At 36.4% G+C, this 27,865-nt stretch overlaps 1 protein-coding gene across 4 annotated transcripts in view; it reads left to right on the top strand.

Moving 5' to 3' along the window:
• The window catches only part of CABCOCO1 (ciliary associated calcium binding coiled-coil 1), a 152,226-nt gene that overhangs the window by 120,745 nt on the left and 3,616 nt on the right, over nt 1–27,865 (top strand). The gene's annotated exons all lie outside the window — the stretch shown is intronic.

The following is a 27,865-nucleotide window of genomic DNA, read 5'->3' as shown; positions in this document are numbered from 1 at the left end:
GCCACCTCCACTGAAGGTACCACCTCCACTAGGGAATGGCAGAAATGTGTTTCTATGAATTTCTTTGGTGATCCATCAAAGGAACAATTATAGCTCCCACAAAAACCTTCATGACAGTTTTTAGCCATAACTCTTTTACCGCTATTTCTTACCAATGTACCCACTCAGTTTAATCCATCTGTTTTGTATTCTGAGTTCCATGGCAGGGAGTCTAATTTGTCCAGCCACACTGCAATACCTAAGAAAATCAATACTTATTCTTGTAGAGTTGATTTTGATAGGGTGATGCGTTGTTCTTCAGTAAGTAACAGCCTAGGGCATTGAAGCTTCACATACAAACTTAAGACATTATTTGCACTTGCTTCATGTGTTGAAGTGTGACAAGAAGTGAACCCAGCATAAACTTCAAGTTCTTTTGCTATGACTTTGTTATATTTAGAGGTACTTATCCATAAAGGAGATCACTACCTTTTATGTTTGCAGTCCCTTAGACAAACAGCTTAAACTGACAAGTTGGCATGGCCAGTGTGGTTTGATATGTAAAAGGCTATGACAGGAGCATGCCTGGTTGTGTGCTCTGCAGTGCTCAGGGAAGAGGATGGGGCAGCAGTTCAGCTGCAAAGTTTGCATGCTGGAAGTAGATGATAAACCTGTGCTGAAAATCTGACTGCTGCCTTGCTGTGTAGATCAGTGTCTTAGAAACAAAAAAGTCCATGTAGACACACTGTGACCTGCAGCTGGATGTGATCCCAACTTTAAGCTGTTAATGTCTAAAAAGTTTTCTTCTAGCTCCAGCAATAGAAGTCTGTTCTTTTGGAATGGGAAACTGTAAATTGTAATGGCCAGATTTGCCCACATAACAAGAACCATGGTGGTTCAAGAGCTCAATTACAGTATTATCTCCTTTTGTAAATGAAGACTTTGAGACAAGTCAGTGAAATTACTTGCTTCAACTGAAATGGAATGCTTTAGCTCAGTGAGTCAATTTCTGCTCCATATGGCCCAGTGTATTATCTACTGAATAAAAGCCCAGTAGTCTAATGAGAAGTGCTGCTTCTTTAAAAGAGATAGGGCTGCAACAAATAAAAGCAGTACTTAGTGCTGCAATGGATATCCTTTCAGAGAAACCACAGTATGTGTTTTCCAGAGAAATATTATAGCAATGAATTGTAAACTCACTGGATTTTATTTTTTCTCTTGCACAGGCAATCAGGTTTCCTTTTTGATCTTTTGGTGCAGTTATTTCCAAATGACCCTGTCATTTCCTGTGTAGAATAAAATCAGACCAGAAAAGGGAAATGAGTCAAAACTCGCTTAGATTACACATACAATACCTGTGGCCATGCCACTTAACAAAATTTTATTTACTTGAATGTGGCATGTAATTAGTGGAGCTTCAGAGTCTGATTAATATTCTGCATTTGATGCAGCTGGCTTAATTGAACCACAGTGTAAAACACAGACAGTATTTAAGTCTGTTACTAAAAAAGTGAACAAATGCCTGGCTAATTTAAATGTATTTTTAAGGTGGATAAAGCCTTTAAATGTAACTGCCTGAGGTGATCATGTTGCCTAGGGAAAAAAAAAAAAGGTTAAAATTGAAAGACATGAATGTTTGGTTAGATGATAAAACACACATCGTACATCTAACCTACTTTGACAGTATTTAAAATTTAAAGCTTCCTTTTCCAGCTTTCAAATCCCTTGCATCTCCTTCATTCCAGATCTACAAAGACCTATATGTTTTATGTATGCATGAATACCTGTTAGAAAACATGACAGTACAAGGAATTACTGAGAAGTGCTAAGATTGCCAAGAAAATTCATAGCTTTTTTCTGCTACTATTATGAGCAGTTCCCCATATTCAGAATGATTACAGAAGCAGTGCTTCAGCTGTTCTGTGGCTATGATCCAAAATAAAATACATGTAGTACTAACATACCAGAGTTCCCCTGGAACATTGTAGTTAAAGATACTGGGTTTTTTCCTTCTGTCCATTCTGGAGGTTTTGCTCTCTCACTGTGATTTAGTACATTTATATTAGCTTGCAATTTCAAAGAAAGCAAAAGGAGCATAGACTAAATCTTGGGGATTCAATGGAGCAATTCCTATTAACACATGTCAGATCTTATAACAAAGGTTTAAATTGTTAATAACGTGAATTGTATAGAATTTTTTACTCTTTTCAGTTTCTATGTTCAGTTAATTTATTTTGTTTTGATAGGATGATATATTGCAGCACATCTTGTATTTTTTTTTCCTCACATATACAAATCGTACCTTATACTGCAGTTCGTGTTTTTCCTGCTCTGTGTTGTGTATTTTTAGATGGAATGAGCCTAAGGTCTTTTGGGATTATGTCTGCTTTGAAACATTTCCTAATAAAAATAATGTGGTTGGTAAATCTAGTTTTATTCCTAGTTGCCTTAGCCAGCCTGATGGAGTAATCTGCTATTTTATGGCCCAGATGACTAGCTAAGTTTGACTTCTTGAAATAGTAGTGTACAGTGTAATTTTCTTTAGAGATGTCAGAGTGGGTCAGGTTGCAATAAAAATATCCAAGATTAAGTTTAATGGCAGTGCAGATTCAGTATTATAGCAGTCACTAGATATCATCCTCTGTACTTTGAGTTCCAAAACAATTTCCATTAATGCCTTCTTTCCATGTACTCCTTACTTGCTAAAACATAAAGCTTTTGGACTATGTCTGGTCTTTATCCAATTGAGGGCTTGGTGTTGGATTTTTTTTTTTTTTTTTTTTTTTTTTTTTTTTTTTTTTAAAGTTTAAACAAAATCCCTTCTGTGTTTGAATTTAAGGGGGTGTATAGGAAGAACATGCTGTTTGAAAGCCAATAAAGCTTTTTTCCTGGTGGCAGAAGACCTAAATCTGCAACTTGACTTTGACTCATAATCCTCATAAGGTGTTGCTTATTTAGATTGCTTAATCAACCATTGTTCAAAAAAAATTTGTTCAATGACTTCCTGAGAACTGCATTTTAAAGATGTATGAAACTAGAACTTTTCCATGAGTGTATCAGTTCACACTGGAGAGATTCATTCCCCAGTTAATGGAGCGCATGCTTTTCAAACCTTGAAGGTTTCAAATATTTGTAATGCTTAAAAACCACTGAGTTGATTTTTTGTAGCTTTGTTTTGTAAATATCACCATGGCAAAGACATCAGACTACTTTGAAGGAAATTAGAGTGTAGGACTGGAAAGAACCTCTTCAATTGTCAGATCCAGTGCTGTGTTCTTATAGGAAAACTTACATAATCCTCTTCAGAAACTTCTCAAACTCAGGCTTAAACATTTAATTTTTTCTTTGCTCTTGCTATTGCAGTTAGAAAGCTGCCCTGGTGCCTAGTTTCTGGAATGACTGCAAAATGTCTAATTTCCATTCTAAATGTATTCATGACAAGTTTATGTGCATTTGTCCTTGTGCCAATTTGTGCCAGTATTGACCTTTAGTTCTTATTCCATCCCCAGTGTTTCTTTTTCTAGTTTATAAAGAGACAGCAATCTTTTTGTCAGCCTTCATTTAGCTAAATTAGAAAAGCCAGCCTTCTCTAATAGTTGCTTTTAAGCTAAGCTTTGATACATGCATTCTTACCTACATATCAGCCTCTAGCCATCCTATTGGCCTTTTTCTATAATTGTTCCACTTTAAATCAGTTTTGTTTGAATGTAAGTGACCAAACTGCACATAATATTACTGCTGAGATAAAAGCAAGGCCTTGTACAATATCAATGGCCCTTTCTTGTTCTCTGCTGGGAATAGCCTACATGATAGGTCCTAGAATCACTCACACAGTTTATACGTGGATCATGTGGCTGTTTCGTCGTAGATCTGCTGTTCTGCTTCTCCTTTATTACTGTATTTTCTGGCTGAGGTACTCCCAGGGCACCGTAGGTTTTAAAAAAGTTACATCCCTGCAATGTCAAATCACAATTTGTCATTGAATACAAGAGTGAATATTCCTTGAGGTCATTCAGTCCCATCTGTGTGATATTCCTGTCCTCTCATGAATTGATCATGTCTCTCACATTCCTTTTGTTGAGAAAATTTGTTATCATACTAAATAAACTATGAAATTAGTCTGGCATTGTGCACCTTTGATAAACCGATGTTATGTCCCATTTCCACGTCCTTATTTTTTCCTTCAAAACATTTTTTCAAACTTTTACTGCTATGAAGATCAAAACTACAGCTTCAGGAGTAGGGTAATAATTTTAGATTTATGAATATTTAAAACTAGTAAACTGGTATTTAGTCTTTTGATGTCTGAGGGGAAAATTTTTATGTCTGTTACAGAAGTGTGTAGTACCCAAGAGTGGATTACTGAAATAAACATCTGGAGAGCCAGTGGGTTTTGTGACATAAATCACTGATATTTGGTCCTTTGATCTTGAAGTTTGCTATGGCTATACCCAGGGAGACCTTGATGGACTTGCAGTTGATCTGAATGAAAAGTGGAGTTTGTTGGAATTGTATGTGTTATTACTTGAAATATTTCAAGCGTATCTTAAACAGTAGAAATCATGGTTGTTTTGCAAAGGCTTTCTTTGGTATATTCAGTTGCCAGTACTGGAGATATTCTGACCTTTAACAGTTTTGCATCCCTGGAGGTCACATGCTGCTGGTCTTCTATAGCTGTTTGAACATGCCTGAGTTTTGGTAGCTGAACTGTGCTGCCCTGAAACTCCAGAGAATTATGGAATTAATAAGGTGGTGCTGAGAACTTTAGCAAATCTTTCTTTTGAGAATGATTGACAAAATGGTTTTTAAATTATTCAAAATCAAAAATTGCTTTCTTAGGAAACATCAAATACAAAACAAGTTGGCTTTTTAATTCAGTAACACACGTGAAGTCATGAAATAAAAAGTTAAGGCAGGAAGAATGCCGAGTAACTGACTCAGGCTATGCCTTCAGTACACATTTTGGTTCTGACCCAGCCAGAATTTAAACAAGTGCCTCTTTTTAAGCACTTGGGAACTTTTATTTCAATGAACCTATTCACATACACAGAGCTAAACTGAGATGTAACTAGAAGTCACATTGCTCAGCACCCTGGAGGATGAAAAGCTAAAGACCCTAAAGCGAGAAAAAAAACAATTGAAGCTCATCATAACTTTTTTATTGCAGTTATACAGTTGACAAACCATAGTACTTTTGACTGTGTGATGTTAAATGGGAGAGGGGAAAAAAGTTGAATTGCTGGTGGTAGAATATTTCTGAAACTGTGCAGCAATGAATATATATTCAAGGATGTGCTCTCTGAGTTTTTTAAGTATTTATTTAGAAAGTGACTGGATTTCCGTATGCGTGTGTATGTATGAAAAAATAGTTCTGATAACAACAGTAATGGCTGATTTTATTTGCTGGAATGCATGTCAACTAGAAATTGTAGGCTTTGACAGTGTATTATTAAGGACATCATCTTTCTGCTACTCATAAAAATGTTGTTAGATCCAAATGACTAAGTGCTCTGTAAGAAGACTGTAGTACAAGGTTGAAAATATTTATCAATCAGTATGTAAATGTCAGTGGAAGACAATGAGATTGTCAGAAATGTATTGACTTAGGGAAATTATAAAGTTCTTAAGTACCTGAAGGGTAGACTATTAGGATATGAATTTTGTTTTACTTTTCTAGTATTCCTGAGCAGCTTACTCTGTTGATGGCCTTTGGGAGGTCTTGTTACTTTATTTGATCAGTATAAAATACAATAATTGGAGCTAAGCAAACATCAGCAAGCTTTTTTTTCATAGAAGATTCTGAGAATTTCCAGTTTGATTTAATTCCAGTTTAAAACAAAAACCAAACACAAACAGGCTTGCTATTCTTACATGTCTCTGTTTAAGCTTCCTCACTCCAAAGCAGAGTTCTTGAAGGTTGTTTCAGAGCCCAAGCTTCATCCTGGTGCCATGCAGCATAGCTGGCTCTGCTGAAACAGCGTCCACTTCATTTTAGCTGGGGTCTGTGTGTGCCCTCATCTCTCCATAAAGCATGTTGTTTGGAAACCAGGAATCTAAAAAGCAGGTTGGTAGGTCAAAAGAACTTTGTAAATAAGCTGGTGAGAGCCAGGTAGGCTGTTGCTTGCATGTTGGCAGAAAGTAATTTGAAAACTCCTTCCTAATTTTTTAGATAATTCAAAGAATAACATTTGTAAGGAGGCTGCCAAAAGAAGTAAATATCTTATTTGAATTACCCCATTGTATTATATCTGCTGAAATACAATACTTTTTGGTAAATTCTTCCATGTAACCTAGCGTGGATCAAGGAGTTGATCAAGAAAGTACTGTTTCGGTGTAGTTTGCTGGTTCAAATTTAGCTTATTTTTTCTTTTATAATTGTTGACCAGCAAGTACTATTTGGGTCCTTGCTGGTCCAGTGTGACTTACTAGAGACTGGTTTGCCAGAGCAGTTGCCATATTTCCAAAATTTCCTGTGTAATTTTTGTTATTCATCTATCAGAGATGCATGAACTGTTTTTCTACCCTCTACCTTTATCTGCAGCTTTCTGTCATCTTGAAGATTAAATTGTATTCATAAAAGTATCTGTCATGGCCAAGTAATGTGATATTTCATGGGACTGTATCCCGTGGGTTAATGTTTGTGTATCAAATTCATACATCTTGTGACCTTATGTTATGAGTAACATGTTGACCTTATTCATATTACTAAACAGCATAGCATTTCTTTGCTGTCATGATTTGTAAGCAATATATATTTTTATGAAGTTTTATAGAGGACAAATGTATTCAGAGTTTAAATAAGGCAAGTTTTGCAGTTCTTTAAAGTCCATTTTTGAAGTGAAAACCAGAAAGTTTGCATGTTTTCTAATTTTACCGTGAATTTTACAATTTGTCATAATGTACAATGTAAAGTATTTTTACTGAACAATCATTGAATCTGATGTATCTGAATATTTAATTCATAAAATGTTCTTTTGATTTCCCATAAATATGCTAAGCTCAGTGAAATACAGCGTTACTGATTAGAAACCTGAGTTTTATAGGATGACTGGTTGCTATGTGAGGTAACTTATATTGCTACTTAGGCTTATTTTTAATAAACCTTAGCTAGGGAAATTGTTTAAATTTCAAAGAAAAGATAATAAAATGAGGGCATAGAATATTAATGTGAACTGTGCCTTTATTTTTTTAAAGCATTCAAAGTTAAATAGTGGTGGTCTGTTAACAATCTAGGGCTATTTGGCAAGTCTTTAAACTTACTCAATAATCAAAACATAAAAGGACAATGGAAACTTTTTACAATAAAAGAAAAAGGAGTTGAGTACAGAAACCAAACAAATTATTCTCTGCTTTTTCTTGGTAAGGAGGTGAACTTTATAGGAAGGGCAGCAAGCTCTGAGTTAGGGTTGCCTTTTCCTGTCTTTGTTATAAATTACATCTGTCTGTGAAGAATCCTCTCCAGTTACCTCTTTGTTCATGGCTATGGGGGAGTTGTTCATGTCTATCTGGAATGAAGCAGAGAAAGACAGACTGGAGGGGAGCCTTCTTTTAATTTTACTGGGTTTTTTTATAATTAGGAAATGGCAATCCTTCACATTGATTTGCTTTTCTTACTAAATATTCAGATGGATAGAATTCCTAAGATCCCAGCTGTGTAAATAGAATATTAACAAAAAAAGTGTTTTCTTCAATGTTTGTATTATTTGTTCTTTGCTAGACTTTTGGAAGACATCGACACCATTTAGGTTCATTGTTATAATTAAAAAAATTTTTATTACGGCTTAAATGTGGAAAACATTTGACAAAGAGATGGACTTTACCCTAACATAATGGGTGATTCTTCACTGAAAGTACTGGAAGGTGCTGGAAGGAGAGTCAGATACATGGGCTTAGCATGCTCCTCATATCCTCCTTCCCCCATATCTAGTGAGCACCTAAGGAGGAGAAGCTGAGGTAGCCCATGTGCAGGTAGGCAGATGGGAGTAAAGGGACCATGACCTTTCGATCCTGAAGCAGGAGTCACAGGTTGCTAGCAAGAGAGCAACAGGTGGATTTTTTCCCTTTCAATCCCCTTCTTCAATGTGGGGTGGTGTCCAGCTTCTACCAGCTCCAGCCTGCTTACTTTCATTATTTGATGTTCTGTTCTCCTCTATCTCCTCTATCTAATGCTCAGATGTTCCTATCTGTAACTTTGATCAGCCTTAACTAACCTTACACATTCTGAGTCTCCTTTCAATCCACTGCATTGTTTATATAAGCTAAGATTTCATTATGTATTTCCAGCTGTTGCACTCAGGAAAAAATATCTAGTACATAGAGTATACTGTGATTCCTCAGGGTGGATTTGAAAAGATGGCAGCTGGAATCTTTTAGAGTGTGTCATGACTAAGGTTTGGCTTCCCATTGCACTGCTGACACTGCGGTAGTTAAGTGTGGAGGAATACTTAATGGTTTATACTTAATGTATCCTTTTTCTTGCTTGTAAGAATGGGCAGAATCTTTGGCTGACCTTATCACGCTAAGGGGTGAGTATTTGTATGAACTTTATTCCCCTTCACCCCAACTGATTGCACCCTCAGATGTTGTCTTTGTCTCAGACTGCAAAACTTGTGTGAGAGCCCTCACAGTTCTGCAGTTACATTAAAGATGATGCTGTATCCAGGATCAAACCTGGATGTTTTCAGCTGAAAGAAATTTACATTGTGCTCTCCACTTTATACCATGAGTGGTCCTTCTGATCTTTTTGGTTGGTTCTGCAAGAATGTAACAATACTGTAAAAATATTGTTACTGTTCTCACAGCACAGCATTAATTACATGCTAATACATGCAATTTACTCTATTTTCTTAGTGTTAGAATTCATGTACCTGGTAAATGTTTTCTTATCTCTTTGTTCTATTCAAATAATGTTACACAAAGAACAATGTCTTCTTTGCAGTTGCTCTGTAGTTCATTTTGACTGTGCATATCAAATTTAGCTTGTGAATACAGTCTAAGGCATAGATGCTAAGTGATAAAGACAAATGGTGCGTGCTTCATTTATAGCAAGGCCATCTTAATATGGTCTCAGAGTTGTGAAAACATCCATGCTTCAGAACTCTTGAATTTTGGATTGATCAAGGCTGTATGCAAGTTTCAGGCACTCACCAGCTGGAATTTAGGTCCTTAAAGTAGATTCACTGAATGTTTTGTGTTGTGAATAGATTTGCACTACATTGCCACCACTGACAATGTGTAATACACCCCGTGTATTACTCTTGTTTAATAAAACAGAGGAGTGATAGGAATGTTCGTTAGAGTTTATTCTGCTTCGAATATCTGCCTAACATTTAGAGTTTTTCTTAGCATTCATTTTGTATTCATGGCACCTGTTTATCATTTTCATCTCTGTCAGTTATACATTTAGTACTCTTTAATGAATTTCTTTTGTTCTAAGCAAGATGCTTCGCCAGCTTTTTATATTCTTCAGGAGTTCAGATGTAGGAGAAAATTTACATTACCTGTTAAATTACCTGTAATGATCATATTTCAAATAAAGTATTTAAAGGTTTTACCCTCTTTTAGGCTTGTTGCAGGAAACTGTTTTCAATTTTTAGCATCACTGTTGTCCCCGCAGGCCTATGTTAAAAGTAAGTAATAGCTAGAGGCCAGATTGTTGACTTTTTTTTTACAGTCCTACCAGTGGTGCATTGTGGTGCCCTCCTACGTTTCTCACCATTTAGTGACTGACCCCTTGTGTCTGTTGGTTCATGCATGCTGGTACATAACTCAGTACTGAACCATCCATTTCAGTTTAGTAATCACATTTTGTTTGGGAAATCAAGAAATTGTCATGGACATAAGGAGCTAGACATTACTCATATTGCCGTGACAGAGATTTTATCTTTTGTCCTTCCCTCCCTGCTGTGCTTGCAAATATAGCTCTCTAAATTACTGTATGTAAAATAAGATCCTTTTCTTTGTAAATCTGGCACAGAAAAACACAATAGAAGAAGTTAAAAGCAGGGCTTCAGTCTTATCTCCATGGTTCCTAACTACTGCTGGTTTCACTTCAGTTCCTATTCTTGTTATTCATAGTGTTTTTATTACAGTCTATTTTATTGTTTCTCTTTGTTCTGATCCCCAGTTAAATGGGTAAATAATAAAAGAAAGAGAGCACATAATCAAATTACCAGAAGTAATTCCTCAGTCCAAGCATTACTGGACCTTTGTAATGAGTGGAGAGAACAGAGCTTTGATACCAGAGTCATAAAGGCCAAGCCTTTAAAACTGACAAGGCAAACACATTGCTACATTGGCACATATTTTGTGAATTTAAATTACAAATTATTGTGTATAATCAGAATCAGAGCAACTGAAATATCATACAGCATGGATAGACTTTATTAATTTTGGATACAAATGACAGGCATTAGACAAGCTTAGAACTCTGACAGACTTAGGGGAATCTTAATATTTGACAAGTGCAAGATAAAATGAGAACTTGTCTTGTGGATTATTATTTTTTTTTCTTTCGTAGTAACAGGAGCATTACACAAACTAATAAGAAGCAAACCATATGCATTAGAATAAAATGCAGAAGTCTGCAGTAAGGGAGTTTATTTAGGAAGCAGGAAAGTTTAAAAGATTGTACATTAAATGACCAACAGGACATGGTATATTAAACAGGGGACTGTGGATTGCTCTGGGAATTGGGAATTTGACACTGAAGTTTTTCAGTGCCATTTTAATACATTTCTCACTTTGCAGACTACAACATGAATTGTTCATGTTCCACTCTGTAGGTAATAAATACAATTAAAAAGACAACCTATTTCCCTAGCATTTATCCGTTAATGTGCTACCAAATCTAGAAACAAAATTAAATGCTTGTCAGATAGGTGTCAATAACTCAAACTTATACAGAAATACAGAATTTGATGTGCTTTCTTTTTTTTTTCTTTTTTTTTTAATTTTCCCTATTGTCTTCCTACCAAATCTAACTGGGGAAGAATGGGTGAAGAGTAAAGAAACAAACTAAACCCTGCTCTCTGGAATTCAGTTGTATAAAATGCCATTTCTATAGATATGTGCCACTTACAGGATTCTGTCAGCCAAGCCTAGTAAGATCAGTATGGCTAGAGGAATATATGTGTTCTCATTAAGGGTTTGCTAAACTTGTGAAGTGCCACCATAAGCAGTAGTGATGCAGTGGGAAACTGCAGCTTCATTTTTACCTGTGTATCAGTTTGTCTCTGTCAACCAGTTCTCTGTTAAGACCAAATTTATTTGGGCTGCGTAAAAACTCTAAAGTGATGCAAATATTCTGTTGAACTCTGTCTTTAAGAGAACAGTAGTTTCTACTCACCAACGATACACTGAATTTCAAAATTAAAGAAATTATTCAGATGGAGGCTTTTGGATAAATTCATCAGAAGATAACCCATGAGAAGGCTTTTAATGCCTGTGCATCTTTTACTGCTTTCAGGTGTAAACTTTGAGTGTGCAGCTAGAATTTACAAGCAAAACCAGGTATCCTTAATGCACTGTACCCCAAGTAATTTCAGGTAATCTCCATAGGATTTTATCTCAAATAGACACTGCATTACCATGGTATGTAAAGGCAATACAATTTGGCCTTAGATTGAAAATTATTAAATTCAAAAATACTCGTGCAAAAATGCAAATATCCTGTATGTAGAGGTGTATGAAATACTGCTGTACCTTTGTGATGTATGTGTATGTATAAGTAGAGTAGAAAGTGTTGTATTAGTTCATTTTATGGATCATTCCCAAAAAAGACTTCATATCTAAAACATTTTAACTAATTTTGCTTGGTCTCTTCTGAAATAAATTAAGAAGACTAGTTAGTTTTCAATATTAAAAGGAGGTTGCTGCAGTATTTCTGCAATATAACAGGAGTTATAGTTGTTAATATACTTTGGGAACATTTAAATTCTAATCACACAGAGAAAAGGAAATTTCAAGTAATGGTAAGTAAATTTAAATTACACAACAGTAAAGACTTTCATACCTTTGAAAATATTTCAGCACTGCATTTTTTTTTCACTCGCTTCGATTATCCATGATCACAGCAGCAGAATTCTACTGCTGTTACCATAATTTCTGAAGCATTACTGTGCTAACATGAAATATGTATATATAGGTACATTTGCCAACTTGTTTTAATTTTTTCATTCATTTTCCACCTCGTGTACTGGGAGGAGCTGCTGATCAGTAGACTGGCTGAAAGAAAATGCAGAATAGTTGCAGGTGAAAACTGAGATATGCAAGCAACATTTGCAGAAAAAAGAAGCTTTTTTACTGTGGTTTCAGAGTGAAGAAAATTTTATTTCCATCCTATAAAACCTCCATTTTAGAACTCTGCATTCCCTCCATACTCTGTTACCATTTGCTGGCCATGCACTTGCAAGAGTCTCACAAGCCCTATGTGAGAGGGTATTTTTATGCCACAGAAATTGGTTGGTTTTGCACTCATTGAGCATTAATTACTCCAGATCAGGCCTCACAAGCAATGTGTTTCCAGTAGACTTATTCATGTAGCTTGGCTCCTCCTGCAAGCCAGGGCTTGTCTCAGGTAAAAATCTGCCATACAAGACACTTAGGGACCATGAAGAGGAGGAAGATTCAGTCCAACAAAGCATTTTCATACCCTTTTTTTTTAATGCCCTCCTGTCATGTCACTTCCCACCCCTTCATCAGCACCTGCTTATTGTAAAAATAAGAAGGGGGAACTAAGAACCACTTTCAGCAAAAATAAAATTCCTAAATTTTTCTTTTATTGGAGCACTTAACCTCTGTTCTTTTAACCATAGGCGCAGCAGAAGGGGGATGTGCTTTAACAACTTGTCAGGTATTAAGCAGTAAATTTTTAGCTGGAAATCATGCTATCAGTAGAAAATAATAAGGTCACATACATTTATTTTTAATAATTTTTGAGTTATGCTATTCTTTTAATTACATTAATCAGGCAGGCTCCAACACTGCAAGCCTTAGGGCTTGAAGTGCAATTTCAATGCTGTGTAATAAATTTGCCAAACTTTGGAAAAAGATGAAATGGCTTCATATTAAACTTTTGCTTGATCTCAATTTTACTAACCCTTGCCCTTTATAATTCATATTTTTTCAGTGCAATGTACTGCCACAGCAGAACATTCATAATAGTAATTGTGAGTAAGTGTTGCTTTTGCACACAGGTTTTGCTTATAAACTAGATGAACAAAAGGGCCTGGAAGTATCAAGGGAATACTAAAGATCTATGGAGCCTTTCCTTTCAAGGTCATTGGTTCAACCACACATCATGAAAGACACAGAGTTAACATCTGACTGCTGCTTCATAATGTCCATTAAATGAATTAGTGGTGTCATTGGAGAAAAGGAAAGGGTGCAACCAGTTTAATAACAAGAAAAGAGGTAGGACCAATGCATAGCTGCAAAAAAAGGAGGAGGAACTAGGAGATACACAGTTTTCCAGGCTCGTTTCTTCCCCTGCATGCAGTTCTGAGGGCTTTATTTGTTCTTCAGTCTGGAGAGGTTGGAAAGGTTGTAGCCACAGTACTTGGTCTCGTTTGATGTCACAAGCTTAATTGAGTTGAGCTGGGTAAATGCTAGATCAGAAAGAATGTAAGGAAAATTCAGGTAGAAGATGATTTGATGATGAAGTAATAGTGAAGTAGGTCAGATGCTGCTAGGGCACTGCACAACAGGCTCTTTGAAAGAAGATGCAAAACTGATGTCATGACCACTTGTCATTATCTCAAGTATATAAATCAGAGAAAACTATTGGCCATGATGTCCTCATGACTGCCTTCCAAGTGAGTAATTGCATCCTGTCAATGTTAATTCCCCGGTAAAGTTCATAAAAAGAGGTACTCTGTCTTTGGATCAGTTGTGCAGCATTATTGTTAAGGCATTTTTAAAAGTAGCAATTGCTTTTCAGTGGTGTGATCTGTTTATGTGAGACCTCTAAGAAAATTGGGTGTGTTGAGAGGAAGGAGTGTGTGTGACATGGTAGTGATTTTTATTAGCCATTTCATATTTAGTTGTCAAAATGAAGTAAATTCCTTCTGCCTACTATTGCAAAAAATGTGTTATTTTTTTCCTTTAGTTCTATGAACCACTGAGATTTTAAAGGGTACTGTTCTGCAGCTGTCTTTTCCTTTGGTCTTATTGTTTTAGTTGTTTGTTTTGAAGTCTGGGCAGAGACTGGACCTAGGATGCCTTTGCTCAGTATACATGGGTCTTAGTGAAATTAATTATTTCAGCTATTATGAAAGAGCCCTATTATGTCTTCTCCTTTCCACAGTGGCTTTCGTTATGAATGTATAATAAAGTTAACAAAAAAACACAAACAAATAAACGAACAGCTTCACAGAAGTGGTTGCTTTATTAATAAAGTTCTCTTAAAATTTTTTTATGAGTGAGAAGGGAAATAAGGTGAGAAAGACCAGAGAAGGAGAAATTCTGTCTTGGTACAAAGGAGTTTGAAGGAAAAATACAGATGCAACCTCAGCTTAGTTTGGTTCTTTTACCCCTTAGTCCTTGTTACTTGTAAACTTAAAATTTTCATACCTTTGGAAAAGGTCTTGGTCACAGGTTTTTAGTGATTTTCATATGCATATCCATTGAAGATATTTAATCATATTTTATATTTAATGTGGGATTTTCCTTTTATTCTCAACACTTGCCTGGAGCAAAAAGCATTTTTTAGAAATCTCAACCATCTGAGCCATTGAATTAGTGTAACGTAGCAGGTTTTAATTTATAGTTGGTTTCACTTAATTGTAGTGGGGAAACTCCACTGGAAGATTTTGTAATAGAATTTTATGAATTACATTGTGGTTTACTTGTAAATAAGTATGTGATGCTCGATGGAAGGGTAACTGGAACTTTTCTGATGTTTTCATTGGATAACCTTAGTCCTAGTATGTTTTTATGAGGAAAATGAAGTTCCTAGTATTTCACTGAAGAGGCTAGATGTCTTTTTGAGTTAGTACATCATACCCTTCTTTATAAAAAATAAATTTCAGCCTCTAGATATTCACACATTGCAAGAGTATTATTTCTTTTCATAAAAGATTCCATCTAAATTCACATTGAAAAAAGGAAGAAGCCAAAGGTCAACAATTAGATGTTTTTGCAGTAGTCCAGGGGGACGTGTGCATAATACATGTCAGTGCTCTTCCTGAAAGAAAACATGGTAATTAATCCTTCATTTGCACCTTGTTTTTTTCACCTCTAAATTTGAACACCAAACTTTTTTTTACATAAAAGTCAACCAGGATTTTAAATCATTGTCATCTCTGTAAGAAAACAACATGGACTTGAAGTAATTTAAAAAAAAAAAAAACAACAATTTTTCAGTTCCAGGCAGTGGCAATCTCTATTATTTGGTTGGAGATTTTTTTATGGTTTGAAAGAAAATGGATCCAACAGAACTTTTACATTTCAAAATATTAGTGCCTCAGCTTTATTGGAAAAAGCTGAAATTGTTCATATGACCTCAGTAAAACAATTTGGGACTACGATTCCCGGAATGCTCGTGAAACTGACATGTCTACATGTTCTTAAAAAGTCATAATCCATCATTCTGATGCTAGATCGATGGATTATGAGTTTCTGATGTCAGATCTGTGAATTAAGGCTTTTTTGAGTACAGCCTGCTATCCAGTTATTGCCCCTATTCATATATTATAAATCATTATTTCTTCACCAGGTAGTCAGCAGTTTCTATTTCCTAATGTTTCAGAGCCTCCTTTTTTTTTAGCCATTGTGGTGCTTCCATTGAGCAATCAAAACGGAGAGTGCTGACCTGAAAAATAAAACTTCACTCACAGCAAATGGTTGAGGGAATGACATTCATTTCTAATTCTTGTAGTTTCTCTTGAAATAAAGGGAATTAGATTAGATTGAAACAAATCTCATCCCCTTCCTACAGAAACAAGCAATGTAATAAATTAGCACAAAAGTTGTTGACATGTATCAACTTCAGTTTTTAAGTGCTCGTGCCCAAGTTTCTTTAAAATTATGCTTTCTTTTGATAAGATTTTGTTCTGTTTTGTTTTTTATATATGAAGACAGCTTGGCTCCTGATTTAAAGTTGAAATTTGCAAGTGTGCTACCTTAAGTGATTGTATCTATTAGGTGCTGTTCAACTGAAGTTCCTTTGAATGAATTATAGAGTAATAAACTCACTTCTAATGCAACGCAATGTATGATAAAAGTAGAAGATACTTTACTATAACCAGTTTAGGTGTGTCAAATCGAAATGCATCTTAAACAACCTTATTAAAAGATATTGAGAAAAAGAAGAGCTATTTTAGGACCTATCATGCAGAGTAGTCATTAAATGAAATGTAATCATGCTGTGTTGGAGATTTACTCTACAGATTTCTCTAGCTAAGGGAATTTAGGTCTAATCCATATGTGGACAGAGAAAATCAATAGTTTGATCTTGCTGTTGTTCTTTATTTCGTTTTGCTGTACTGATAGTTCCTCATTAGGATGCAGTTTTCACTCTTGAAAGCTGTGCCTACTACTGTGTAGTATGTCCAGGCAGTATCTTGCTAGCAGAGTTGTCAAAAAGGATGGTGATTGATGGAAGGGAGAGTGGTATAATGAATGTGGTAGAATTCATCTTTTATAATAACTATTTGTTCTAGTCCCATGTCTGCTGTGAGAGAGCTGTCAGAGCCCTGGCTTGTGCCTCAGTTTCTCCTTTATTTGAGCAGCCATGAGGATCCTAAAAATCTGTGTCCAAAGAACTATTTCTGTGGCACTTTCCTGGAAAGAACAGATTTCCGTAAATTGTGTTCCCCCTGTTGCTGTTTAGTCAAGGATGTGATCTGAAGCCATATGAGAAGGTATTTTGCATGTCCTGTCATTGAGTAGTCAGGGGCCCAATGCTGCAAGACACTGTAGTTTCATTCTTCTGAAGGATGACATTGTTTGGGCACATACATCTCATCCCTTGTTGTCTGTTTTCAGAAGCTCTGGATATTAATTGTATCCTTGCTCTCACCTTCCTTTTCCTGTTAACCTCTTTTATGTTTTCAAATTTTGGCCATTAAGACTCCTGGGGTGCTGCAAAGTGTTAGAAAGAGATGATTTATTGGGCAAGCACAGAAATAGGTATTCTATTAATAGTTGTGGAGAAAACATGGTTTCAAGGGCAAGTGCCAGCAGAGCGATGGAACCACCAGCCGGACTTTGATGACTTTCTTGCTTTGGCTGCATTTCTAATGTGATACAGCTTGAGAGGCCAATTCTGCTGATGGGAAGTCTAGCAAAGCTCCTTCTGCCCTCAGTGGAAGAAGGCTCCCACCCATTGCCAGATTTCCTGTTCAGTGCCCACTAGATGGAGACATACTATTTGGTGCGTTCGTGGCTCTACAGATGGAAATCAAACGCACCAGCTGCTGCCTGCTTCTTCCAGGCACCTTGCCAGTTTCCTGGCAGTATGTTGACTGGGAAGCAGACAGTGATACACTTTGATCGAGAAGCTTGTATGATGATTTTTTTTTTGTTGTAATATTACTGTTTTTTTAAAAAAATGATAAAAGAGATCAAGATGTGTGTCTTGATCAAAGGGTACTGCTGTCTGCTTCCCCATCAGCAGCTTCTAATTTATAGAAATCAGATTGCGTGGAAAGCAATCAGCAAAGGTTTGAGGTCTTTCTTGTTCTCACTGCCAGGAGATGCTGACAAGTGAGAAAATTAAAATCAGAGAAGGTAGGGAGAGAACTAGTAAAACACTGGTTGAAATCTAATTACTTAAAGTTCACCATTTAATAATTTAAGACTGTAAAAAATCCAGCTAAAATGCTCAAATTGGCGGCCGCTTGTAATAAGAGCACTTTAGGATCTGCCTATGATGGAGGAAGTTGCTCTGAGAATAATTTGTCATTGAGAGACAAATATATCTGTTAAGTTACTTGTCACAGAGTAATAAACTCTCTGTGGTTTGAGGGCCAAGATTTTCAAAGGTATCTCCTATCAGCTCTGTTTCTTCCACATGGAGCTGGGGATCCAGTGTGATTTATTAGAATGTATACATGATACAGTGAACACCTTTGAGAAACATTTAAGTCCTATAAATGTGAAGATAGTGCTTTCAGAGGGATTGTATTGAAAAAATTTACTATTATATTTAGTAAGGTCTTTTATCTTTAGAGTCTGTAGTGGCATATTTTCTCTCTTCACCTCTTGGTATAGATTCCTTCTTTGAAGGTCTTTTTATTTTTTTAGTCCTAGGCTTAAGCAACAATTAGCACTTCCAGTTGTCATATGTATGTGTGTGTGTATATGGCTTGTGTCAGTGGGAGGAGAACAGAGTTGCTATCCAGTCTGCCAAATGCTAAAATCAAAATAAAAAATCATATAACAAGAGGACCTAGGATATGAGAAATTTTGTCTAGATGGAGCAAGGGATTATCAGAGGGAAATAGCCTGATGTAGATAAGGAAGTGAATGGACCCCATCAGAAGACTTTAGAGTGCCATCTTTGATATGATTTATGGTTATGAATCTTTTGGAAAAGCCAGGTAAAATTTTAGTTGGTGACAAGGGATACTGTTGAACCCATGCTAGATATTCCACTACTTGTATGCTTGCTTGGTAGTTGAGGCCAAAGAAGAGTCTGAGACTGGAATAATAAGTGTTACATTTCAGCATTGCACTCTGTTGCTGGAGTAGTGAAGATGGATCTGTTCAGCCTTGCTGCCTCTGCTCTATATGTGGGACATTCAGCTGTGGGCAGCTACCAACTCCTGCTCCCTTCCTCTGCACCGTGTCCCAGGAGCTGCTGGGGGACACACTGCTGCTGTCCCCAGCACACTGTGGGGGGAGCTGCTGCGTTTTTCCTTCCACAGGACCAATTTAACTCCTGTGTGCCCCTCTACCCCACTTTTATCTCAATTGCCAGCTGAGCTTTCCAACCATACTAATTTTTCCACCCTCCCCTCGACTTCTCTGCTTGGCAATCCAGGCACATGAGATGTTCCTGGTAGGTGTTTTCTTCTGAAGGACAGCTCAAAAGACAGCAGCTTCAAAGTAGGCAGTGTCACGCTTCTGTGTATTCTCAGGTGAAGGTGCTGCTGCCTGGGGTTTGCTCCCTCAAGGTAGTGAGGATGATGCTAGTTGGGAAAGCTGCTAGGCAAAAGGTGCTGCTAAAAGGAGTAAATAGATAAATCCCTTTGACATCATTGCTTCATTTTTTTTCCACCAGAAGTTTGCCACCACGGACACATTTTCTTTATCTCATCAGGAAAACAGTGTTCAAACTTTGTGTTCAAATTGTCTTTGCCTATTCCTGTAGAACAGAATTTATTAAAAAGACAAAACACAAGAGGAGGAGAGGAAAGCCTGTAGAGTACAATTCAACCCACTACCCTTCATATTCACTTATTCTATAGCTCAGTGAAGATTTTCGCTTCAAAGTTGCACTCAATCCTGACTTTTGTTAAAATTACGTGTGATTGTGAAACCCTCTTTGAACAAATATCACATTTTTGTTGGTTTTGTTGCTTGTGTGGGTGGTAATTTTCTAAAACATTAACTTAAGAGTTTAAAAAGGATAAGGAATTGAGTGGTGGTTTAGTGGTTTTCTTTTTATTTGAGAAGAACTTATTTGGTAGAAATGGTTGTTTCTTCTCATCCTTTGTTTGAACAAATTTTGAAATATCCATAGTTGATTATAGCATTTTTCACGAGCTTCTAACAAGTCAAAGCAGAATGAGATTTATGTACTTTTTCACCAGAAACCATTTCATGCCCCAAGAGAAATGGAAATGACTCTTCTCAGAAACCTTCCAAGTCAAAGTGGGAGGAGATAGTCTGTAAGGAGATGTTACCTTCTCAAAAACAACCTCACATCATCCAAGGTGTGGTAGGCTTTGGCAGTTTACCAAGAGGAAACTTATTAGATTTCAAATCACCCACCAAGCCAGCTATGCTGAAGCAAAGCTTTGTTTAACACTTCTGCTCACCAGCCTAACCCTGCCCCTCTCCACAACTGGATTTTTATTTAACCTGAATGACTTTGTTATAAGAAAGAGTTAAAACTAACCTCAGCATTCAAGCTGAGCTCCAGTATAAACAGATTTATGGACATGTCCTGTAATAAGAAGAGCCTGTTTACAATGGGGAACAAAATTCATGTGCTACAAGGAAGTGGTGGTTTCTTTTGACTTAGAGTTTCTAGTGAGGATACTGCAGATTCAAGTTATATAGAAATGCAATTGTAAACAAGTACTGATACCTTAGACTCGTGTGTTTTTTTGTGTGTACTAATCAAATATTCTGATGCTAAAATAGGCTGGTTTCACATAGAGAGGTGACTGAAAACTGTAACTCTGAAATTTGAGAGAAAAATGGGCTTGCTTCTGCATTTCCAAATAAGGAAATGTATGTTAATAACTTAATTCTGATTATAAAAACATGAAAAATAAGTCCCTAAAATAGAGTCAAGTCAATTTTCTGATAAAGTAAATTTGTTTTGCCATTTGTGATTAAAATGACCTACAGTAAGATTATTTTTTTAACTAGGTGTTAATTAAAAGTATGAAAATTGATTTAAAAAACATTGCAGTTCACAGTGGAAGAATTACCATAACTGATTCATTCTCAGAGCCATGCCTGTTTTGAGATGTTTTTAAGATGTCTAAGTTACTGGTTGTTTTTCTGCATGATTGTTTCCAAAGCAAAATGTGATTCCAATAAAAACAGTAATTGAATTTACAGTCCACAGGACAAATTGTTGTTTTAACAGAAACTTACACACTCAGGCAAAGACTTTATGCTTTAGGTCTAATAACAAAGAACACAAGCTCTCCATTTTTATATGACTGTATATCCTGAAAACTTTTCTAACGTAGCATATTTTTAAAAATCTATGTGGTGTTGTTTTTAAACTGTGTGAGCAACTTTTCCCCCATAGCTCAGAATCAATATTCTTTAGGGGTTTTGAGAGTGTTGTGGTGGTGGTGTTTTTTTCCAATGCAACCTTTAAATGCAGCAGCATTTTACTGTGCCATCAGCCAGGGGTGAATCAATATAGACAAGGCCATTCACATCTGATGCACCTGGTGACCAAGAGGAGTTTAGAGAGAGCTGCTGCCTTTGTCAGCTGGTGGTGCAGGAATGCACAGAGTGTGGGGCAGTTGTGTGAGAGGTTTGTCCATGGCCAGTCTTGCATGGAGCAAACGCTGGTATCAGAGGAAGTGGATGGTAGGGAAAGGCTGTTTGAGAGTAGCAGCAGACAAAGGCAGGAGGTGGGACCTCTGTCCAGCTTGAGACAGTGATTACACATTACTCAATCAACAGTAAGAGAGTATTTTCCTGCTGGCAGACTTTCTCAGCAGGAGCTCCCAATCAGTTCTTGAACCCTTTTTTTTTTTTTTTTTTTTTTTTTAAAGTTTTTTAAAGTTTTCCTGATTTGAGGGGGAATCTTCTGGGAGCCTTTCTTTCAAGTGCATTGTACTTGTATTTAGGTAACGCCTGCAGACTCTCCTTGCTGAACTAAGAGAAACCTGATGGGGCCACACACAGCTCCCTGGAAGTGTCCACCAGATTTCTCTTAGTTGATAAAGGTGCACATGGAAATTCTATGCTTGCTGTGGTCCAGGACAGATTTATTAAGCAAGTGTTATGTTTTTTCATGTATCTTAGTTGCTCTGAATGTCTTTGAGGAGGTGCAATTGTCTTTGTGTGTAAGGAGGGACTCAGGGGGATGACAAAGCCCCTAAAGCAGGTGTGATGAATACCATCCCCCTAATCATTTTAATTCTTATAGGCCACTGTGTTGACAAAGGAATATGCTTTATGCAAATGAATTTTCTGAGGGTATAAGGCTGCAGCAAGTCTTTATAAAATGCATGAAACCTTCTCCCAGAAAGTGGTACCAAAATGCACCTGGCCAAACACGTTTTCACATTTTTATTGTAATGTTTCCAGTATTTGTATTAGATTTTTCCTGATTAAATTATTTGAAAAAAGACATGTACAACAAGCAAATTTAAAGCTCTGGCCTGGTAAGGTGTATGCCACCAAAATATTGGACTGTCTCTTGTGTATTGAGTTCAACAGAACTTAATTTTATAGTGATCACATGACTAATTAAAAAAGCCTTATTTTTTAAAAGTTTTTGTAAATACATCTAGGTGGTAACTGTGGGAAAGGTTCTTGTGGGTTTGTTTTGTTTTGTTTATTTATTAAAAAAACTTAAGATCTCTGTATAGTATAACTGTACAGTCAGAATAGGAGCTGCCTGCTCTTTGCTTATTTAATTGGTGCCCTTGAAGTGGAATGGGAACCCTGGAACTTTGAAGAGTCCTGACATGCAATAGTTGCACTTTCAGGTAAAAAAAAAAAATCCTTCACCCCTCAAAATCTGTATGCATTGTTTTTAAAAGGGTTTTGTTAACCTCAAGAGTTTAAAATGCTGAGACAGATCCCAAAAAATCATGAGACTTGCTTAAAAATAATTGTTTGGTTCCTTTTGCTTGCAGTCTAGTTTTTGAGCTTTCAAGATTTATGTTTCCAATCCTTCCTCTGCAACCAAGAGAGCTAGACACTAACTTTATTTTTAAATGAAAGCTGAGAGTCTCTTGTAATCCCATAACTCTAGGAGATTTGGCAATGCTAAACACAATGTGAATTTAGAGTGACCATTCCAAGGTGAATCATTTAGTGATGTGTCCTCAGCATGAAAGCCAACTAGGGATTTATTTTTTTTTTATGTCTCTTATTTTGTCTTTCTAAATAATCTGTGAATTGGCAGTAATAATTGGAAGCTTGGTGAAAGCAGAAGTAGATGACTGCAGCCCAGTAAAACCAGTATTTTTTTTCCTGTTATGTTAGGATATTCTTACAGAATTTAGGTATTAAGGGCATATTCTGCATTAAGATATCTCTAGAGAGGAAAGCTTTGGTTGTTTTTTTAGAAGCACCTTTTTCTATTCAGTTGAGCATTAAAATTGGCAGCAGTTCCCGGAGTAGCAAGAAAATCCTGGTTGTTGCCTTCATATAGTTACTGAAAACAGTAAGAGGATATGTGAAAGCTTTAACTCCAAGGAAAAATATTTATAACTGTGACAGTGTGTTTCCTTACAATAATTTATGGACAAAATGTAGGAAAGGAGGAACACAAACTATAAATAATATTCCATATGTAAACATAATGGCAGTAGCAAAATCTTTTTATTTAAAAATTAATATTGATGTTCATTAATATAAATTGCCACATTTCAGATGACTCTGATGTCCTTGAGGCCAGATGTCACTGACTGATTTACAGCTTCCTGGGGGGAGGAGTAGATCCTGTTTTGTCAGTGTAGGCACCAAATTGCTTCAGATAGCTATTTTGGACGAGGTTAATTACTGAGGTATTGTCAACAAAGTTGATTCACCTCTCAGCTCAGAAATTTGGAAAACTCTCTTTAAACTGAATTAACTGGAATTCTGAAACTGGAAAAAAAGTGGATAAAGTATACTTTTGACTTGCTGAACTTTTGTCTCATTTAAGGAATAGTGGTTTGAAAACTCCTGCCCAGGAACACGCACACAGAATTTCCATGTGCATCATTAACAACCAGGGAATACACTTGAGAGGCCAAGTCTGTTCCCTCATTGATCTTAATTCTGCTTTAAATATTAATACAAATGTGTACAGTGAAGGCATTCAGAAGGAAGCTCTGCCACCTCAGTCACGCTGCACAGATCCTGTATCTGGATTAAGTTTTGGAGTGCTTCGTAATATCTTCTGGTCCTTTGGACCTTGTGTATAGACAGTATTGATGCAAAATAGGATGGCAAATGTCTTTGAAGAGCTCTCAGCAGCCTCCCAGAAACATCCTCACCTGCAAGAACACTGCTGGGTGTTGCCTCAAAAGGCAAGAAGGGTGGATATGTTGTGTTTGCTCATGCAGGTTAAAGAGGGATAAAAACCAAAGGCAGGTTTGTTTGAGTCAGTGTGAGACTGCCTCTCTGTCCATTAGTTATTCATTCAAATTCAGCCACATGAAATACAGGCAGCTAACAAACCATGTCTTGTAAATGCCTTTTGTACCAGATCCTGAAATTCAGCTCATCTGTAGGTGTGCAGCTGGCCACGCTTAGCATGGATGGCAAACTAATGTCAATCCTGTGTTTGCTGTTTTGGTTCATAGCAAATCTCACATATGACCATATATAAGAGAGAAGTCTGTGCAGGTCTCTGGTAGCATAAGGTCCTATGGCACACATATACAGAAACTACACAGAAAATATTAATATAGGGAATAACACAACAAAAAATCCTTTTTTAAGTGCATCTGTCATTCATATAAAATCAAACCCGTATCCATTGAAAGGCTTTGAAATACATTACAAGGTTTTGGAAATGTCACATGCTGAACATGGGATATTTTTCCCAATCCTTATAAATAGTTGTTCTCCTATGACTGCTAAGATTAGCTATTGAGAATTTATGTGAAGACTCTGGAGAAAAGTACAGGATTTCAGATAACAGTGAGCTGAAAAGGTGGTTTTAAAATGTTTCTATGCTACAAAAGCCTAGTATCAAAAAAGAAATGCTTACCCCCTCGGTTTTTCTTCTCATTTAAGAAATAAGTAAGCATAAACTATAAATTTTAATTTTCTGCAAGTATGTTAGTAAATCCAAACTGACCTTGACCTTACCTTTGCTAATTTCCAGACTCTGATATTTATTCCCTAAGTAGATTGTTTCTCTTCATACCACATACATAAATACTGCAAACCTTTGCAATGACTTGAATTAGAGTGTAAGTAAATAGCTGGTTTTAATCTACATAATATTTTGAGAGCAGACATTCTGTGCTATGACTATTAAGATATACCCAGCAGCCATTTGTATAATACTAAAACCTCTTACATATATTATTAAAAGTAATGCTATCAGCCAGGGCTTGTTTTATGCCACAGAAACTTAAATAATAAAATACAGTGTGGATAAAATCTGCAATAATAGTAACTTAAGCAAAATTAATTTAAGTAACAGATAACATCTGGGGGAAAATGTAATGGTATATTGGTAAGTTATGCAAAGCTAATTTTATAACAACTACCACATCTGTGGAACTCGTTTATTAGAATGCTTTACCAATTTTCTTTCCTGCCATTATTCTGGTTTAAAATTTTTCCTGTGTACTATTTTATTTTCTTTGCTCTGCCTACATTTGTAAAAGATAATTTGCTAGCTCTCACCAAGAAAAGCATGGATGTTTATGTATGGAATGACACAACACTTTTTATATTTACCTCTCTTTATACACACTTCTAGTAGGAGTTCCAGAGAAAAACTGTGGCATGGGCTGTACATCAGGCACAATGTTTGAACACCAGCTGCAGTCCTCAGCTCTGACTGTGCTGAGGCTTGATGCAACTGGGGCAGGAAAGTAAAGGTGATGCTGAATTATATTTTTCCTCATTAACCTCTGCTGAATGTAAGGGCAGCCTCTAGCCTGCTCTGACTTGCCCAGATTCAAGTGGCCTTTTGGCACCCTCTGCACCCAGAAATTAGTAAGTATATTACATTTAACTCCTGCTCCCTTCAGTCTCTTTTGAAGCACCCTTTTATCTGCAGCTGACACTGATGTGCCCTCTACACTTGTGCAGCTGCCTTACAATTTCTTTATGTTTGAATTCTCATGGACCCACTGGACCGCAATGTGTAGGAAAATATTGCAAATTAGTTTTAAGGCATTATCATCTTGCCAAACTGCTTCTCACATTTTGATAGTTATATTGATTCAAGAGGGCACTTTGAGTAATACCTCTTTGTCATAGTGAATAATGCTCAGGAATAAAAAAAAAAAAAAAAAAAAAGGAGGATGAATTTTTTAATGTAGGTCAGTGGGAGTGAATCACCATAAATATACTCAGACTTCAGAAACTAGCAACATTTTTAAAGCCACTGTAACTGTGTAAAAGTTACTGTGTCTCCTTTTCTGTTCTTAAATAGCTTTTACTACAGAGCCACTGGTGCTATTAAACATGAGGTTTTATTCAAAGGAAATTCAAAGAACTTAATTGTATTTTTTAAAGGAAAGTATTGCATCAGAAGGATTCATTTAAATACGTTTGTTGGCTTCAGGCTCTCACCACAATTCATTCGTTCTAATTTTCCCCTGGACTTGTTAAGGACACAATGTATAGAAAGGAGCAATGCAAAATGGCATTTTTAGGTCACTATATTTTGGCTGTAAACTGTAGTAGTTCTCATAAACTTATTATTACTAAACAAAATACTTCATATTCTACATTGAAGTTTCACAGTCTTATAAAAAAAAACTTTTGGCTGAATGTTGAGACTATTATGGCTCATTAAAGAGACTAGCTCTGCTGTAATTTAGTTATTTCTTAATGATCCAAGGGTTATTATTAGACACGGAACAGATGAGTAAAGAATGACTCTCTTAAAAAGGATGCAGTGAAGTAAAAATATTATTCTAAAACAGAACCTCCGAAAGTCTTATCCATGCTACAAAAATGTGTTTGATCAGCCAGGAACTGATTTTTAAAACCTAGCCTTGTTTTTTTACTGTATTTCATTTTTTGATATTTAGACTGGAGGGAATAAGTGGAATAATGATTTAATCTTAATGAAGAACATATTCTGAGTGAATAGTTAGCTAAGTAATGAAAAGAAATGTTATTTTAAGGAAACTAATTCAAAAGAGCTCTAGTTGAAAAAAAAATAGAATTTTAAAGCAAAGTTTATTTTATTTTAGAAAGAATAACATTTTGCTCAACTGAAGGCTTTTTTATTTTGATGCAAAACCTAAACTTTCTATTCCTTTAGTGAGCTTATAGACACTAGCATAGTGCTGTAAAATTTGTATCCTAAGTGGTACAGGAAAATATTTCTAGAAAATTCTGCAAATTTTGGGCTCTTATAAACATGGACTAATACTGTTTACCTTTTCTAGCAGCTTACACATGGCAGGGAATCTTGATGAGAATGACAGTCTAAGCATCAGTTCTGTAAAGCTTTTAGAACTATAAAAGAGTTCTTTAATAAAGTACAATGGCAAAGTCTCACTCTTTGTTTTCAGGTTTTGCTATCACTTTTGCAAAGGTATAGAACCTTTAATATTTGCAGCATGTTTAACTGTAGCAAGTGACAAATGAACCAAATATCAACCTAGCTATGATTTCAAAGGTATAAGGAAATTAATTTATGTGACCTGCAATTACCCTTATGTGAATTAATGTAGTTGACTTACACCATCCAAGTGTAGTCATGTTTGTAATAGCTGACTCAGAACTGGAACATCTGCCTGGTATTCTTGGTGGGCACTTCCCGTTCTGGAGGCCCCAGACATACCTTTTTAGTGCTATACTCTGTTCACTGCATGTTCAAAAATGCCCTTTGTCACCCTACTTGGCATGTGTGTTCTCTGTCATCTTTTTTTTTTTTTTTTTTTTTTTTAAATGACACAAAACTGTGTCCCTGTACAGGACGCAGGGCAACCTTCTGCATGACTTGTGAGAGCCTGAGCAGGGAGTAAGTGCTGTGTCCAGCATTTCCAGAGCTGGAAAGCCATTTCCTTGTCAGAGCATTCCTGGAGCCACAGTTCACACACCATCAGAATACCAATGTGGCTCCCATGTTCACAAGGAAGAGGAATGGGAGCAAGTTCATGAAGCAGCGAAACTTGGACTGTTAGCAGTTCTTAAATTATAGTCACATATTAAAATATTTTTCTTAAGGCTGTATTTGATGCATTGTCACTACAGCTTTACTCCAGCTGACTCCTTTGAAAGAATACCCTGGGGGTCAGTTGGGCTCTTTCATTCGAAAATGCAACAAGATCCCAGCTCAGAAGTGACAAATTTGCATTGGGAAGACTTCATGTTCACTAAGCTC

Source organism: Heliangelus exortis, chromosome 7 (genome assembly GCF_036169615.1).
Source record: "Heliangelus exortis chromosome 7, bHelExo1.hap1, whole genome shotgun sequence".
Classification (NCBI taxonomy): domain Eukaryota; kingdom Metazoa; phylum Chordata; class Aves; order Apodiformes; family Trochilidae; genus Heliangelus; species Heliangelus exortis.
The sequence above is the reverse complement of the archived record's forward strand: the minus strand, read 5'-3'. Positions and strand labels throughout refer to the sequence as shown.